Genomic DNA, 7,351 nt, shown 5'->3' on the forward strand with positions numbered 1-7,351 from the left:
TTGTTTGTTGGGCCTAGCTAGCCCAATGACCTGATCTTAAGGCCCGAAGACATTTTTTTTCTACGAAGTGTTGAGTTTTACCAACTTGGCACAACGTAGGGTGACTTTCAATGGCTTGTATCATTGGACCCCAAGGGCCATGGTATTGCTAGAAGAGTCTACACATTTTACGAGGCGGGTCGGGGACCCCTCGCACACATTTTTCCCAGCCGGTTAATAGAGTTACCGGGGTCTTCGTGACCTCATTCTCTTCGGATGTGGGACCACTCATAGTCCGGGCGATTGGATAACGTGATTAGTACTGACGACGCCTTCGGGAATCGTTGGTATATCTATAAACCGGGCATTTGTGTAATGCGGGTTTGTAGTAAATAATCAATGCTCGAGAACCTTCCAACGTCGCTTGGGACCGATACTACTATTTTTGTAATGGTTTCAACGCAACTCAACGGATTTCAAAAGAACTAGGGGAACATCGGGTTTCCCTAGGGTTTTTATCACATACAGATTTTAAACGCATACATCTTAAATGAACAATTTTTGCAAGTATAGAAACAAACAAGCATACCTATGGATCTTCACAAACGTTTTTGAAAGCTTTTCTTTTCAGAAAATATCGGATTTTCTGGTGGTTTTTCAAACAATATAAACATTCGATTTCAAACACTACTTATGAACTCACCAACATTTCATATGTTGACGTTTTTCAAAATACTTGTATTCTCAGGAAATCAGTGAATCAAGGGAAATCATGCTCAGTGACGGTTGCAGTTTATTTTTGAATGAACCAAACAGTATTAATTTTTGGAAATGTAATATCTCAAACAATGTATGACATGTAAACACTACTGGTTGTATTATGTTGATGAATGGTGACGAATGTTGTTTTGTTTCATATATATTCAATGTTATGGTATTCAATTGAGTCACTACAGCCCCCGGACGTTTCCGCCGTCTGGTTCGGGGGTGTGACACCATATGAGTCGAAGTTTATCCATTCCTTTTACCTTCGGGATAAAAGCGATATCTGTGGGCCCCTTGATGATTTGATGATGACAAATGGAAGTGCTCGCCTGGGCCAGGACTGATTTAATTTGTTCAATTAGTCAGTCGTCATAAATCGGAAATCGGGAAACAACAAATGGACAGAGAGAATGATTATAATCCATGTCTCAGTCCATATGATATCTAGAATGGAGGAATATATGATCCCTTATCTAATGGACAAGTCATTGACAAAGGTTAGAGTTCATCGACAAGGTCAGAGTTCGACAGAAGCTTTTGAGAGCTACGATTGCCAGTCGGTTCCTGAAGTCATACGCAATAATAGTTTTAGACTTATCCAAGTGGGAGACTGTTGGATTAATGTCTAAGTCCATAACTATAATTGGTAAGACTTGATCCGACCTGGCATGGTCCATTTGGGTTGCATGGCATCATGCATTTGGATAGACTAAATGAGAGAAATAAGACACTTATGGTTATTAATATATTATAAGTTCTAGTATATTAGTAATAAGAATAATGAGATTATTTAACTAGTATTGATCAAGAATTAATCTAGGATTAATTAAGTGATCAAAAGAAGACTAATTAAATATATGGGTTGATTGTGTAAATCATCCATACTTGTATAGTGGGCTAATGCTACATGGATAATCAAGTTGGTCTAAAACCCATAGGATGGTCCATGGATGCTCCATGGTGTATTTGAACCCCTGGATCCAAGGAAATGGAAAGTCATGACAATTAGGGTTTACCCTAATTGTAACACTATATAAAGATCTTATTCTTGAAAAAATCGGCCACTAGGATCATGCTAGAGAGGGGTAGCCGATTTCATGAAGTGTAGATTTCTCGCAAGTTATTCCAAGTGTATTTGGTGTTGTGTTAACCATTTGAGGTGTCACACTTGGGGCACTAGGCACTCAAGCTTCATGAAGACATTCTACATCAAAGAGGTATGTATTCTATCTTGTTACATTCATTGTTTTGTATGCTAGATTAGGATAATACCTTGGAAGTTCTTATTTGCATCTATAATAGAGAAAACATAGATCCAAGGTATTTAGGGTTGCATGTACACTTAGGAGTGTTAGAATGCTCAAAACCCAATAGTGAGTTGGTGATTATACTAATCACGTTAGGTATTAAGCTGATCGTCTATTCTCGTCACGACTAATAATTCATAAGTCTATTCCATGTAGACTCTGTTATAAATGGTTGTCAAACCTTTTCGATAGTTATAACATGATATTCATTAGTCAAAGATTAGTTCGGATGACACTCGTTTTATAACCCTTTCTGAAAACTTACTTCTGGCCTTTTACCAGGAATGCATCATAGTGATGTAGTTCGAAACATTGTGAACCGTATAACAAAATGAAAATTTTATATGTATATATATAAATAAATAGAATACATCTAGAGACAACCATTGTTGCTCACGAGCTCCTTTTCTCATTGTGTAATAGAATCATGCCTCTGAAGAAACGTAACGAACCCACCGAAAATACACCAATCCTTCCGATAGATTCGGCTACGTTTCAAGCTGCCGTCTCAGTAGTCGTAGCAGCTGTCATGGATCACCTTAATGCTAACAACGCAAATGTTAATGGAAATCTTATCCGCAATCCCGATCATGGTGATAACCATTTTCAGCAACGAGCGCCTACTTGTAAAGACACTCCGAACCTCAAACCTAATATCCTGAAACAAAAGTTCAGGAAAGGGAGTAGTTCAACTCAAGGACCTACGAAGGGCAACAATCTGGGGCAGTCAGTACTCCCATCAGCCCTGCTATCCCAACACTGACCACACAGTGCCTAGGAAAACTCCCACACTGCAGCAAATGCAACTTCCATCATTATAAAGTCTGCCGAGTGCCGCATTGCATTAGATGCAACATGAAGGGGCACACCGCCCGTTCCTGTAGGATTCCGACTGCGTACCTTGCTTCAACCACCAATTGCAGAATCTGTCCAATATGTCACCTTTATGGTGAAATAGGACATTTCAAAAGGGACTGGCCGATAGAGAAGAATGGCGAGGGAGCAGGAGGAATTTAACCACAGAGCATGGGGAGGAATCAAATAACCCTATTATATTTTTGGTACGCTTCCAAACACCAATAATTAATCATAATCATACTTACTCTCTCGTTCGAAGCAAATCATAGCACTCATATAAAACTCGAAACCCTAACAGGTAAGCTATGATGGCTTAGTGTATACAGTGGAGTCATTTATAATTAAGATTTGTAGACTTAGAGTGAGTTATTTCGCCTCATTTCCTGTTCCTGGTTTGGTTGTGGATTTAGGGTAGGGTCACTCGGTCAACTGTCTTTCCAATCTTAATTATACATGACTTGTATACACCGAGCGGTTATAGAGATACCTAGTAGGGATCATTTCATGATAGTTCATTGTTTCAAATTATCAGAACCCTCGTTTAGTTTGTACTTGTTAATTTCGATACATTAGGATTCGTAGTAATAATACCAAGGATAGATCGAAAGCAATAAAAACATATGTATGTAGGATAGTTCATCCTCCTAGTAATCAATTCTTCCAAAGCCACTTAATATCTATTACGTCAAGGCGTTTTGACGTCGTCAGTCGACATGGTTTGGTTTGGTTTGCTCCTCACCATACCAAATTCCTATGCTGTGTAATAGAACTTTTTCCTTAATCAGCCGTCAGATGAAATTCTTTCAATCCAAAACGTGAACCCTTATATCATCTCTCGCTTCAAAACTTCAAAAGTACCCTTGCCAGGGGTACCACACCCTTTTAGCCTACTCAGTAGATAGAAAACATGAAGCGAAAAGCACCAAAGATGTCTCAGAAGTCAGTAACCACCCGAAGTATCCCCAATAGATCTCATAGGGAGATCACTTGTGCAGCATGTCAAGTTCGAGACCAGAGACTAAGAACTCATGAGGTTAATCTATCGCTGCTAAGTGTATACGCGATAGTGGTATATAATTTAGACTCAACAAGATTTAGGATGTGTGATTCTGCCCTACCTCCTGTTCCTTGTCTGGTTGTGGACTTGGGCCAGAGCCACACATCCGAACGTCTTGTCAATGTAAATTATATATGACTTGTATACACGATGTGATGATGGATGAGCCAAGTATAAGTCTTATCATGAACTTCGGAGCAAAAGCCCGCATGCTTACTACAACAACCGGAGATACCTGAGTGGAAGTGGTAGCAGACTGAAATGGGATTCATAATCAAGTTACCTAAGGAAATTGGTGGACTCGATACCATTTTGGGTTATCATCGACAAATTAACCAAGTCTGCACACTTCCTACAAATTGAAGGAAACATGCACAATAGAGAAGCTACTAGAACATGTGTCCGAGAGATTAGTTACAATGCATGGTGCTCCAATATATGTTATCTCCAATTGAGATAGTAGAATCATCTACCAGTTCAGTCAGTCAGTTTAGAAATCTCAGGGAACTAGGCTAACCATGAGCATAGCCTACTGTACACAAACCGACAGATAGAATGAGAGAACGATTCAAGTATTAGAAGACATGCTAAGAACATATGAGATCCACTTTGGTAATGCTTGTGATACCCATTTACCAACTAGCTAAGTCCTTTACCATACTATCATTTAAAGTTGCTCCATTCAAAACCTTCTATGGTCACAAGTGCAGATCCCCTCCGCACTACACTAAAGTAGATGACACACAACTAGCTAGAGGTCCAATTTCCAGACAGCACCTTCGTTGGTCTGAAAATCATCCGAGAGACTACCAAGAAGAGAGTACGAATCAAGGAGCGACGTAAACCTTCCAAAGTCGGACAGAAAAGCTACGTCTTCAATAGGAGAAAACCCTTGGAGTTCCAGGTTGGTGACCACGTCATGTGAAGGTCTCACTCTAGATGGGCATGATACGCTTTGGAAAGCATGGAATACTAAATCCAAGGCACATAAGACCATTCAAGATTCTTACTTGATTTGATCCATTAGCTAATAGACCCCAACTACCTCAAGTATTCAATAACATACACCCAACCTTCCATGTCTTTAACTTGAAAAAAGTGTTCGTCTGACGAGATTTTGGTTATCCCACACAATTAGATCGAGGTAAACGAGAGCCTCAACCTTGTGGAAGAATCCGTAGAAATCCTAGGCAGGGAAGTCGATAGGACTAATCAAATCCCTATCTCGATAGTGAGGGTCCGCTTAAGTACATAGCGAGGACCCAAATTCACTTAGGGTTGTGAGGATCATCAGAAACATAAGTATCCACATCTTTTCCTTTAAGTTCGTGTGTGTACCCTAGATGGCCATGAACACCTCAAGGTGGCCGTGAACCCCTCTTCAAAAAACGTATGAAACACTTTCCTACACTTTCCTACATTGTTGTTCATGTGAAGTTGTTTGAGTTCAAACTTGATTCATCATATTTTATCACTATCTTCAAGTGCTCTTGGGCTGTGAACCACTCTTAGGGCCGTGAATTCTCCTTGGGTCGTGAACACCCCAAGATGGCCATGAACACCTCAAGGTGGCCGTGAACCCCTCTTCAACCTTCAAATATCGATTCTAACACTTCTTAGTAAGTGTTCCCTACTTCATTGGCTGTTTCCTTTACACCTTAGTTATTAAATGCATTAATTGTGTGTGTGTGTGTGTATATATATATATATATATATATATATATATATATATGCTATTATATGCTAGATAGGATCTGCTTTTTGCTTCGGGACTTCACTAGTGAAATCAAGCATCCTATATCGAACTTTCCTATCAAATCACTCACTAGCTGGTGAGTTCATAACACTATAATATACCTTTTTAAATGGTTTTAAATGCTTTTAAGGGAGGGGGGATACAAGTTGAACACAATTAAATTGTGTAAATATTTACCTATGATAACAATCACACAAAAGGAATTCTTATGCTTTTATAAGCTATTAAAATTGATTCAAAAACTCTTTTATAAGATTTTAGGTTTTTGCTATTATCAAAATTATATTCATTTATATATTTACATGTAAGTATGCTTTAACGGACTTAGGACTGATACTAGATACCTTGACTCCTGTTCCTTGTTTGGTTGTGTGACAGCCGGCTAAATCATAGTTATACTTGTTAAATATATACATGAAAATTAAACCCCATTTTTAAAAGTACACACTTAAATCAGTTTTAAATACTGTTAAAATCCTTTAAATGTCTTATAAACTATTTAAACTTATATTTCTCAAAATTCATGTTTATATATGTATAGGTATATAAATAAGATTTAAAGGGCTTAGGACTAATTAATTGCCTTATTTTCTTTTCCTTGTTTGGATGTGGGCTTAAGGTGAAGTTATTTGTCTGAAGATCGTTTCCTTCTTAATTATATATATTATACACATGGGAATATAAAAGGTTACTTCAGTCGGTATCATTGCCTTTGTATCACGCTAAGAAAGGGGTACATTCATGAGAGATCGCGCTAATCAAATAGAACATATAAGTTATAATAGGTATGATTTATGAAACAAACGAGAAATCTACTTTTACTAGATAAGTATACTAGGTTTAAAATACTTTTCAAGAAAATGATATAATTCACTCTTTACTTAAACCAGAAATGTGAGCCTCTATTTCACAGCATAGTAATATACTTGTTATGTCACGTTTTGTAACCAGAGTCTCCTGGAGGGAGAACAGGCAATGTGTGTATAGATCTATACGAGACTGACAATCCCACATCCCAACTGTTAGCTATAGTCTGGCAGGCGATCCAAGGGGTGACAAATGTCACATTAGTTTCGCACCAGCAAGTCGCCGTGTTAAACACTAGTTAATCAGTATGGTTATAACATTATCACATGTTAACCCTAATTAACCAGTTTAATAATAGGGTAGTTATTACACCTGTAGTGTATTTTTAAGAAATACTACTGCACCAAATCATTTTCCACAAACAAAACAAAGAACATTCTTCTTTTAATTTTATGGCGAGTTAAAATTATGTCATTTTATGTTATATGTACAATAACACTTAAGCAAAACGGTTTTATGAGATTAAGACTATTTTTCAGTTATAAAGCATAAAATATAGGATTTTCTGGAAGTAATCAATCACTTTTGTTAAAACTAAAGCAACCATAGATGAAAGTAATGCTTATGAACTCACCAGCTTAAATGTTGATCCTCTCTTTCAAAATAACTTGTATTCTCAGGAATCCAGTAGACAGGTACACACCCGGAGCTTTTGAGAAGACAGCCTAGTGTCGTGCTGTGTCTTTTGTCTTTTACTATATCTACTTTGATGTCGAACATCTAATGTATGAACATTTATGTAAAAACTTATACATTATTAAT

The sequence above is a fragment of the Lactuca sativa genome, chromosome 9, assembly GCF_002870075.4.
Source record: "Lactuca sativa cultivar Salinas chromosome 9, Lsat_Salinas_v11, whole genome shotgun sequence".
In the NCBI taxonomy this organism is placed as follows: domain Eukaryota; kingdom Viridiplantae; phylum Streptophyta; class Magnoliopsida; order Asterales; family Asteraceae; genus Lactuca; species Lactuca sativa.